Source organism: Tachypleus tridentatus, chromosome 7 (genome assembly GCF_004210375.1).
Source record: "Tachypleus tridentatus isolate NWPU-2018 chromosome 7, ASM421037v1, whole genome shotgun sequence".
NCBI lineage: Eukaryota > Metazoa > Arthropoda > Merostomata > Xiphosura > Limulidae > Tachypleus > Tachypleus tridentatus.
This window is the reverse complement of record NC_134831.1, coordinates 181506171-181517302: the sequence shown is the minus strand read 5'-3', so window position 1 is coordinate 181517302 and position 11132 is coordinate 181506171. Positions and strand designations below refer to the sequence as shown.

The window sequence follows — 11132 nt, the reverse complement described above, 5'->3', positions numbered from 1 at the left end:
CAACTTTTGGACTTCTCTTTTACCAACGAATAGTGGGATTAACCATAACATTACCACACCCTCACAGCTGAAAGGGAAAGCATGTTTGGTGGGACGGGGATTCGAACCCGCGACCCTCACACTGTAAGTCGAGTGCCTTAACCACCTGGCCATGCCGGACCAGGACGTTTTAAGACACACGCAACAACAACAACAAAAGATTGTTTGTTTGTTTGTTTTTTTAATTTCGCGCAAAGCTACTCGAGGGCTATCTGCGCTAGCCGTCCCTAATTTAACAGTGTAAGACTAACGATGAAAGCAGCTAGTCATCACCACCCACCGCCAACTCTTGGGCTACTCTTTTACCAACGAATAGTGGGATTGACCGTCACATCAGAACGACCCCACGGCTGGGAGGGCGAGCATGTTTGGTGTGACAGGGATTCGAACCCGCGACCCTCGGATTACGAGTCGAACGCCTTAACACGCTTGGCCATGCCGGGCCCAACAACAAAAGAATTTATGCTGTGAAATTTAGGAGAAAATGAGAACCTGTGTTTATATATCATCAGCATTGTAAGTGGTCCGGCATGGCCAGGTGGTTAAGGCACTCGACTCGTAATCCGAGAGTCGAGGGTTCAAATTCCCGCTACACCAAAAATACTCGCCCTTTCAGCTGTGGAGGCGTTGTAATGCGACGGTCAGTCCCACTATTCGTTGGTAAAAGAGTAGCCCAAGAGTTGGCAGTGTGTGGTAATGACTAGCTGCCTTCATCGTTAGTCTTACACTACTAAAGTAGGGACGGTTAGCGCAGATAGCTCGCGCGTAGCTTTGCGTGAAATTCAAAACAAATCAAACCAGCATTATAAGATACTGAACATTTAGGACCAAACATGAATTATATGACTCAATATCTTTTTTTGTTTCGATAATATTTTTCTCTCTCTTTCAGAGCACACACGAACAATTTTGAATACCTGTGGATACGTGTGAGTATTATTTTATCAAAATAATAAACACGCACGCGCGCACACACATACGTATCCATGAAAAAAAATGTTTTTGGCGAATTCTGTTACCTAACAGAGAAAGTTGTTCGTCACCATTGTTATACGATCAGTCACGTATAGCACGTGACATGAAACCTGTTACGTCTGACATAGTGTGGGCGACATTGGCGTCACGTGTCTCTGGGCCTCAGTGGCGCCACCCTTCTATTTTTTATTTCTATTTCTATTTTTTAGGAACGTTGTTATCGAACTTGTAATATCCATAAACTTTCTTTTTAAGGTCGTATTAGATCCTGTTTAGAATTTAGGCCATTGGTTGAAATTTTGTGTGCCGTACAAAAATGGAGGACGGGGAAAGGGAATCGCACTTCAAAATGTTTTACGACACATTTTAAAATGTTCACGATGAGTTGTCTTCCTGCACCTTACGGCAAAAAACAATTCCGAGCTCTCAGTGTTATCACGCGAATTTCCTCTGGTGGTTCAGGGGTAGGTCTCACGGTTAACAACGCGAAAAATCGGGTTTAGATGGCTTCATTTGGCAGAGTACATATCGCTAAATGTGAAGTTCAGAACTTAACAACAAAGATAACATTCGACTGATAACAACGCGTTGAATGTTGCATAATTACAGTAATTTTTTGTGAGGCTTTTTAGATTTTGTAGGCAGTACTTTGAATACGCGCAATACTGAAACTGCTTCTTAAATTGTAAACACTTAATTAGCAGTATTTCTTTATTAATTTGGTTTTCGGAGTTAGTTAATAATCAGTGGTTGATTTAAGGTTGTGTGGGCACAGGGGCTAATCATTTATATGAGCCATACATTCCATGTAATTTTATATAGAATAAAATTATCAATGGGCCCTGGAGCTGAGTCCCCTCTATCCCCCTAACCTAAATACGCCACTGATGACAATAAACGTTGAACTTTGATTTGAAACTGTGAGGACGTCTAAGCTTATGAGCTTCTGATATTGACATATTTAAATTTCCAACACGTGTAGGGAAAACTGCATTCGGCTAAAACGTAATATATATGTATATATATATACGTTTGCGTGTATTATGTTCTTTTGCATCAGTTTTGACATTAGTATGCGCCTTCTGTGACTCAGCGGTAAGTTTAAAGGCTTATAACGCTAAAACCTGGATTTCGATACCCGTGGTGGACACAACACAGGTTATACAAATAGGTAGCTTCATGCTTAATAACAAACAAACTTTACTGTGTACCATTTGTTTGCTAATGTGTGGTAAATCTATTGTATGTATGGATCCATTTATTCCTCTCTCCCATCTTTAAAACGTGAATTTCAGTGAAGAAAATATGACATTGAGGTCTAATTTATTCTTTAATTAATTACTTTCCCTGTAGCGGCTGGTGTTTCGCTAAATTTACTGCTTATCGTCGCTGCTTGGAAGAGCAAAGGATGTAAATAAGGTAGGCCTCTCATAGAGGTGTAATTTAAGCAATGTTTTAAGTCTAGGTTTAAATGTTTTAGGTTGTTTAAGCCGGTAGTTTGGTGTCAGGTAGAAAATACTCTGTAGTGTAAGTATTATAAATCATTTTATTATGTGAATTAATATTTCATAATTGTGTACTTTTTTCATAATAAGAGACTTAAAAGCAGAAGATTGTTGGAAGTTGTGTTTATAATTTATTGACGTTGAGGCTATTAAAGGTCGCGTGAAATTTATTGATGCCGAGAATATAAAGATTTCTAGAAGACCTAAGTGGCAAACGTATAAAAGTAGTAAACAGACGAGAAACAAAAACACACAGGATGAGAGCAAATAGTAAAGTCACGGAAAAGAGACGGAGAGTCAGAATAAAGTTAGAAAACATAAAGTTAACTGTTGTAGGAGTAAAAAGCCTAACGGCTGATATGTTAAAGTGAGACCAACGGATTTCTGGCATCTTGGGAGAAATAATGTGTCTCGTCGAAGGATGTTTTAAAGCAATTAAACCTGCTTGTGTGGGCTTTTACAAAAAAAAAAACACACACACCAAAAAACAACAAACGGTTATTTGCAAATAAGTCTGTATACCAAAAGCAGATGTTTATTGGTAGTAAGCCTAAATACGAAAAAAGCAGATGAATGTCCGAAGAGCAGTATACAAATGTGGTAACTCAACGGAATACTAGTGCAATAGAAGTAGAGAAAGGTAGATCTAAATCAAACAAATAGGCCTAAGTAGACTTTTGACAAGAAGAAGATAACTCTATACAGTGTTTATGATATGTCTATCATATCTATAATGTAACGAATTTATTACATATACGTTTAACTGGAACGAATATATATTTATATTAGTTTAAAAGCAAGTGGAATGCGTACTGTTCATTTATTTCTGAACTTATCGCCATCAAATCACAGACACCTACCGTATAAGAGTTCTTAGCTCAACATCCGTATTATTCAATCTACTTACTAAATATCACTACTATATATGATATTAAGATGAATAAACTCTCCGTTATTTTGACATTTGGTCTGTGTGTAAAATATTTTAGTTTGTTAAGTAGTTTGTGTGGTCTAAGTATATACTATTTTAGGGTATTAACGGTGTGTAAAGAACTATATATCTAATCTTAATAAATTCAACATTTCTTGTTCCAATGTACTTAAAAACCTTGTGTTACCAATAGAGGACTGATTACTTTAAACTTCGGAGACACTTTTATCAATTCTAGTTCTTTATATTAAATGACAATAATTTAAGTTGATTAGTTTGATTCTGTGACTCTATTAAGAGACCTTTGTGTGTTTTTTCCTTATTTCTATAAATCAGGGCGTCGGTTGGCTCTGTGGTAGAGCTCTAGATTTTGGAGCTGGCGATTCCGACTCGAATCCATGCGATACCACAAAATGTTCCATTTGCTTTAATTTGTTAACGCGTTATAAGAGTAACATCTAATTCCTTGGCGTTAATAATGGTACTGGTAACAGTAGGGTACTTCTGAAAGAACAAAGCACATGCAGCATTTGTCTAATGTATTTTGACTTTAAATGTTTTGTTGGAGGGGTGTTTTAGAGGTGACGGTCAGTTCCACTATTCATTGGTAAAAGAGTAGCCCAAGAGTTGGCGGTGGGTGGTGATGAGTAGCTGCCTTCTCTCTAGTATCACGCTGCTAAATTAGGGACGGTTACCGCAGATAGTCCTCGGTAGCTTTGCGCGAAATTAAAAAAACAAACAAACAAAAAACAAAATCTTTGAACTGACACAGTGGTTGATCAATAAACGACAGTGAAGATTAATTTTCTGTTGAAACACATCCAACAATGTATACAGTTTAAAGTTTATCCGGTGGTTGATACATAAATGCCGTGTAAGTCAGCAGGAAGTATGTACAGTAAGAGGTACCTCAGCTTGGCTGGGTTTCACTCAGAGAGTAGCGTACCGGACTGTGGATCTGAATGCTGTAGTTTTTGCACACCCATTGCCGAGAAAAACAACTAAAAGAAATGAAATTGAGCTTTTGAGTCATAAAAATGACTATCAAATCCCACTATTCAAGTTAACAATAGTAGCTTTAGAGTTAACTGTGCTGATTAGCTTACGTACTTCCTCTAGTGTATCACTTCAGAATTATGAACGGCAAATGCGGATAGCCCTTGTGCAGCTAGTTAACTTTGCACAAAGTCCAACAAACAGACTGTTTCCACTTCCTGTCGGAACAGGGTATTTAGTTTCTGGAACTGTCCACGATAATTTGAGGAGTCTTAAGACATGGTTATTGGTTATTGAAACTGTCAACAATAACGTGACGAGTCTTAAGACATGGTTATTGGAACTGTCAACAATAACGTGAGGAGTCTTAAGACATGGTTATTGGAACTGTCTTAACACATGGTTTGAGGAGTCTTGGTTATTGGTTATTGGAACTGTCAACAATAACTTGACATGGTTATTGGTTATTGGAACTGTCCAACAATAACTTGTCAACAATAACGGAGGAGTCTTAAGACATGGTTATTGGTTATTGGAACTGTCAACAATAACTTGAGGAGTCTTAAGACATGGTTATTGGTTTCTGGAACTGTCCACCATAACTTGAGGAGTCTTAAGACATGGTTATTGGTTAATGGAACTGTCAACAATAACTTGAGGAGTCTTAAGACATGGTTATTGGTTTTTGGAACTGTCCATCATAACTTGAGGAGTCTTAAGACATGGTTATTGGTTATTGGAACTGTCAACAATAACTTGAGGAGTCTTAAGACATGGTTATTGGTTATTGGAACTGTCAACAATAACTTGAGGAGTCTTAAGACATGGTTATTGGTTTCTGGAACTGTCCACCATAATTTGAGGAGTCTTAAGACATGGTTATTGGTTATTGGAACTGTCAACAATAACTTGAGGAGTCTTAAGACATGGTTATTGGATAGAAATTAGAATGTCATTCTTCTCGGTATATACCAGTTTTCAACCATCCCTATTACACAGTTACGTGTATCCGCCATTTTGAAACGCACCACTAATATTAGCGGGATATAGCACCAGTTTATCCGTTTGTCCACTGTTTCGTTGGATTTAAATAATTCAATTTTTTTTTCTGGAATGGGTTACTAAGCATATTTTGATTATTGTTGCCTCTCTGCTGTGAAAGATTTAACGTTCGAGCCTGCGATATGCAGCTGATTTCAGTTTTATCTTATAGCGATGATTGTGCTATAAAAGCGATAACAAATCCTACTATTCGGTTAAGAGAACTCCTGTAGGTGGCAGTACTGCCTTCCTACTGATCGACAGCTCTAAATTAAGGATGGGCTGTGCCTGAACCTTGGCTCCTTAACAGTTTGTGGCATAAAAATATTTTATTATAGTTTATATTTTGACACACAAGATTCTACGTCATTACTTTAACTACTGTTGCTCTGGAAAAATTAGAAATTAGAATATGCCAAGTGGGTCCTATTTGTCGTGGTAGAAATGTTGCCTAGAAATAATAGGCTTTGTGATTTCCGTGTTTCATATGCAGGCTTACACATCTATAGGAAGAACTTTAAATGTTTATGGAGGTTGTATTACGTACTACGTACTGTGGTAATGGAATTCACATATCAAATTCCACGTTGTTGTTGTTTTCATTGAACGGTAGTTTATTACATTATTAAACTATATTATGATAGTTTTGTTGAATTTCACGTAAAGTTACTCGAATATAATCTGGACTAACCGTTCCTAACTTTGAAGTGATAGACCACAAGGAAAGTAGTTTAGTCAAGGTCCATCACGGTTTGTTTTTTTATCAATGATTAATGGGATTGACCACACTTTATAACGTCCCCACTGAAAGGCCGAACATGTTCAGTGGCATGCTTCGAAATACGCGATCCGCAGATTGCGAGTTGAATGCCCTAACCACGAGGTCGTGGGGCGAAAGAGATAAACATTCTTGGTATAGCAAGACTTTATTTGTCGTATCCAGAGAGCCCCCCGCTAGTACAGCGGTAAGTTTACGGATTTACAACGCTAAAATCATGGCTTCGATTCCCTTTGGTGGGCTCAGCATATAACCCAATGTGGCTTTGCTATAAGAAAACACACACATATCTAGAGAAAGAAACGTACCTGCGAAAAGAAAGTAAAAAATAGAGTTATATGATCTAAATTTATAGATTAATTCTGAAGTGTCTTGACATTTTTCCCGTTTTTCTGTACAATAATATGTTCCAGAGGTCGTGTACACAACATTTATCAACATACCTATGATACTGTGTCACCTTGAACCCTGCAGTCAACATACTAATCAGTTGTAACACGATTGTCCTTGAAGTAACACATTAGTATCACGCACACTTGCATTGAATGTTAGAAGTCCATTTTTTTTTTTATGGAACATGTAAAGGCTACTTAGATTTTTGATAAATTTTCTTTAATAACAGAATATTTTTACACGGATTGAGAAATTGACCATCATCAAACTAATAATTATTCCATTAGAACTTGGGCCTATTTTTGTCTCTTGTTGTGTGTGACACAATTTGCTTTAAAACGCGTCAACCCCTAGCAGCGGACTCACACTCTGGGAAACCATTTTTTCGATACCTGTGGTGGACAGAACACAGATAGCCCATTGTGTGGTTTCGTGCTTGTCTGCAAATAAACGAAAGGCTGACTCGAATTTGCTTAAAGATCGATCTCTGATTTCAAGACCTGTTGCTTATGACGAGTAGACAGTGTAGAAAGATTTTGATGTTTTGTTTCCAAGAAGCAACGACACGAGACGTGACTTTAGGTTCCTGTCTTGAGTTCCTACCAGCTGGATATTGCACTAGACTAGTAAATCACCGATTATTAACGTGCGCCCAGTGAAAGGGTAAAACAAAAAAATCCCCAAACAAACTTTCTCTCTATGTAACTGTGTTGACGTGTTTATTACCTGAAACTGAAGAATATATTTATACAGAAATAAATACTAACTAAACGTCTTATTCTGGTATCAGATTTTAGTCTTTACTGAAAAATACTGGGTGCTATCATGATAAATGTAGTCTTACAAGAACGTTTGGTATATGTTAATTCAGTAGCCTGTCGCCATACCTGTCAGCCGTGGCGCCACGGACGACATGTTTAGTACTTATATTTTTGGTTTACAGGATTTCTCGACCATTCAACCATGTAATACTGTATCGAGTAAGATTGTGACTAGAAGACAGGAACTGCTGAAAATAGCATTTTTTTTCTTTCAGACAGCGAGATTGGTAAGGATGTAGATTAGTTGATAAAGGGCATCTGTCATCTTCTCCAAGAGGTGCCTTCCATCTTTTTTTTTTTCGAGAAAATTTCACAACAGAGAGGACTCAGAAACAGACTTCAAAAAATTACGTCCAAAGAAAATTGGGAACAATGCCCTAATTTGGCTAAAAACAACATATATTCCAAAAGTTAAAAAGGAAGATGAGCCTTTAGCATGGTTAACAAGTATATGAAAACTTCTACTATACTAAGAGGGAGTTGCGTCAAATACAAAGTGATAATTTGGTGTGTTTGGTTGGAAATTTTTTGATGCCACTTTGAACACAGTATTATATTGTTTTCCATCATAAGAAGTGCATATATTAAATACTAGATAGATTAAACGATTTGCCGCATAAGTTTAGTTTGTTCGTTGATTTTCAATATCTTCATCTACATACTTGAATGGGTCAAAGTGGAAATACTTTATTAAAGGCTAGATTAGATAGCTCTCCACCCACACATACACAGTGAGGTACAGCGGTGTGCCTACGGAAGTTACAACAATAGAAACCGGGTTTCGATACTCGTGATGAGCAGAGCACACGTAGACCATTGTGTAGCTTTGTGCTTAACTAAAAACAAACTAACTAGCTAGATTTGATAGGTTATTTGTTAGATGTTTCGATTCAAAATAATAAAATATTATTAAAGTAAAGCAATATCGTTAAGAGAAATAAAGAGCACCTTCCGCCACCAGCTCTTGGGCTGCTTATTACCGACGAATAGTGGGACTGATCGAACTTTATAACGCCCCCGCAGTTCAAAGAGCAACTATGATCGTTGACGGAGACTCGAATCTGCGATCCACAAAGCCATGCCTTCAAATTTGGGAAAATCTAGACCAGGTGACCTTGGTATAGCTTTGTGCGAAATTCCAAAAGGAAAAGATAAAAACAGGACAGAAGTTTGTTACAGCGGAAATTGTGGTATCGGAGGGTCATGGGCGATCGTGTACATCGGAGTGAGGGCGAAAGAAATAGTTCCAAGGGTTTGTAGGACATTTATAAAGTAGCCATCCACATTATGTATTATCGTTTGTTTCTACATCGATGTAACCAAAATGTCTTTCACATTAAGTGTTCAGTGTTACAACGTATTATTTTGGTGTACAGAACTCTATATGTACAACCAGAAATAAGAAAACGGTATGAAGCACAAAGATTATATAACAATCAAATCGACGCGTATTGTCCTTGTTCAAACAATATTAACTGGCTCCTTCAAGCGCAACTGCAACGTTCATTCTGATGTACAGTGTCCTTGTTGAAACGACACTTACCTTCTATTTTTAGCAATATTACAACATTTATAGTATCCTTGTTGAAATGACATCTACGTTTTATTTTAGCAAGATAAAAACATTCATACAATGCCTTTGTTGAAAAGACGCTTATCTTCCACTTTTAGCAATATTACAACTTCATTTCGTAACGTACAATATCCTTGTTGAAACGACACTTACCCTCTATTTTCAGCAAGATTACAACGTTCCTACAGTGTCCTTGTTGAAACGACACTTATCTTCTATTTTCAGCAGGAAAACAACGTTCCTACAGTGTCCTTGTTGAAACGACACTTACCTTTCATTTTCAGCAAGATTACAACGTTCCTACAGTGTCCTTGTTGAAACGACACCGTCTATTTTCAGCAAGATTACAACGTTCCTACAGTGTCCTTGTTGAAACGACCGTTTTTCAGTTCCTGCTGTCAGGAGTGATAAATGAAATGTCAAGCCTGATATATTCGACCAACTTAACTTTAGCCAAGACTGCATGGGGTACAGAACGAAGAATGCGGTACTTTAACCCTTTCCCAGCAGGGGATATGGCGGCATGGTCTCTAAATCTGCATTGTGCCATCACCGTTACTGTGTCTTTAGACTACGTCAGTTGTTTGTGAGATGGCTCTGAGACTGAGGTATGCTAACGTTTAGTACAAAGTCCCCTCCCGGTATTAAACAGTTATTATTATTTTTCTTATTGACAGAGAATTAATTTTAGATCTTCAGAATGTATCGTTTATGTTCGTGTTATTTGATCTGAGCTGACCCTCATCATTTAGAGAACATTTCAGCCATTGTGTTATCTCTTAGTAGTTTCTGGCCTATCTTTGGCCATTTGTATATATAAGTGTAATTTTCTTTCGGCAAAAACTTTTACCGAACGTAGTTTGTTTTAATAATGAAATTTTACTTCTCGTACAAGAAGTACCAAGGGGTAACAACTTTCTATTTATAGGTGTATGTGGTGTTGTTTATTTATGTTAAAGCTGAGCAGTGGGCTCTGCTGTACTCACTACAGGATCAAACCTTTAATATTACACTCTAAACCTCACTGTTTAGTTACAAGGACGCACGTGATGACGAAACAAGAGAATATCCTCAATATTTGAAGCTTTTAACTTTTTTTTTAAGGGAGGATTAGAGTTTATTAACATATGAGACCTTTGGCGTGGTTAAATACACCACAGTCTTGAGTCGAAAACTGTAATTAGATCCACGTCGGCAAAGAGATGACGGAACTACACTGCTGGCCAAAATCTTAAGGCCAATGAACATAAAGAAAAAATATGCATTTTGCGTTGTTAGACTCAACCACTTATTTGAGTAGAGCTTTGAAAGATGAAAATAAGAAAAGGGAAAATAAAAATAAAAAACTTTTTTAGCATTTAATAGGAAAAATGTGAGCACTATAAAATTAGTCTAAATACTAGCTGGTCAAAAGTTTAAGGCCATACCAAAAAAAAGTTCTAAACAGGGTAGGAAATGTCCAACAAGAGATCTCAGTAGTGAGTTGCACGGCCGTCATTGCGAATAACTTCAAACATTCGCTTTGGCATGGTCGATATAAAAAAAAAATCGCACTCTCCTCTTCGAAGCCATGGGTGAATTATAAAAGAGGTGGTCAGATCCCTTTATTCGAGTAGAGTAGCCCAAGAGTCGGCGGTGGATGCGGCTGACTAGCCACCTTCTCTTCAGTAGTTCTCTGCTTACATTCAGGAATGGGTAGTGCAAAGATTCCTTGTACAGCATTATGTGAATATTAGTGAACTAAAACAAATCGTTTCAATTAATATCTTTAATTGTTCATCTTTGTACTGGAGATCTGTGTACCCTTCCAAAACACCTAGTGTGATATATGCTTTATTTATTTCTTTAAGCAGTACAAATTGATCTTTCTAAGATTCGTGTCTGACGTTTCGAAACATTATTTCGTGTGATATAACGAATAAAGTCCACATTAGACCAATGGAAACGGTTAAAATGTGCTTCATACGCACGTGCTGTTCAATGATCCCTGCTCGTGCGTTCTGCTCAGCTGATAAGCGCTTTCGTTTTGTTTTTTTTATTTCATATTTTTAATACGGCCTTGTCAGAAAAAGCAGATGTT

General features: G+C 37.4%; 1 long non-coding RNA gene across 1 annotated transcript in view; it reads left to right on the top strand.

The window, feature by feature from the left end:
• Positions 1-1302: 1302 nt before the first annotated feature.
• Positions 1303-11132, top strand: part of LOC143258254 (uncharacterized) — a 105575-nt gene continuing 95745 nt past the window's right edge. The window contains exon 1 of the long non-coding RNA XR_013032232.1: positions 1303-2433. This is a non-coding gene — a long non-coding RNA (uncharacterized LOC143258254). The remainder of the gene's footprint in view (positions 2434-11132) is intronic.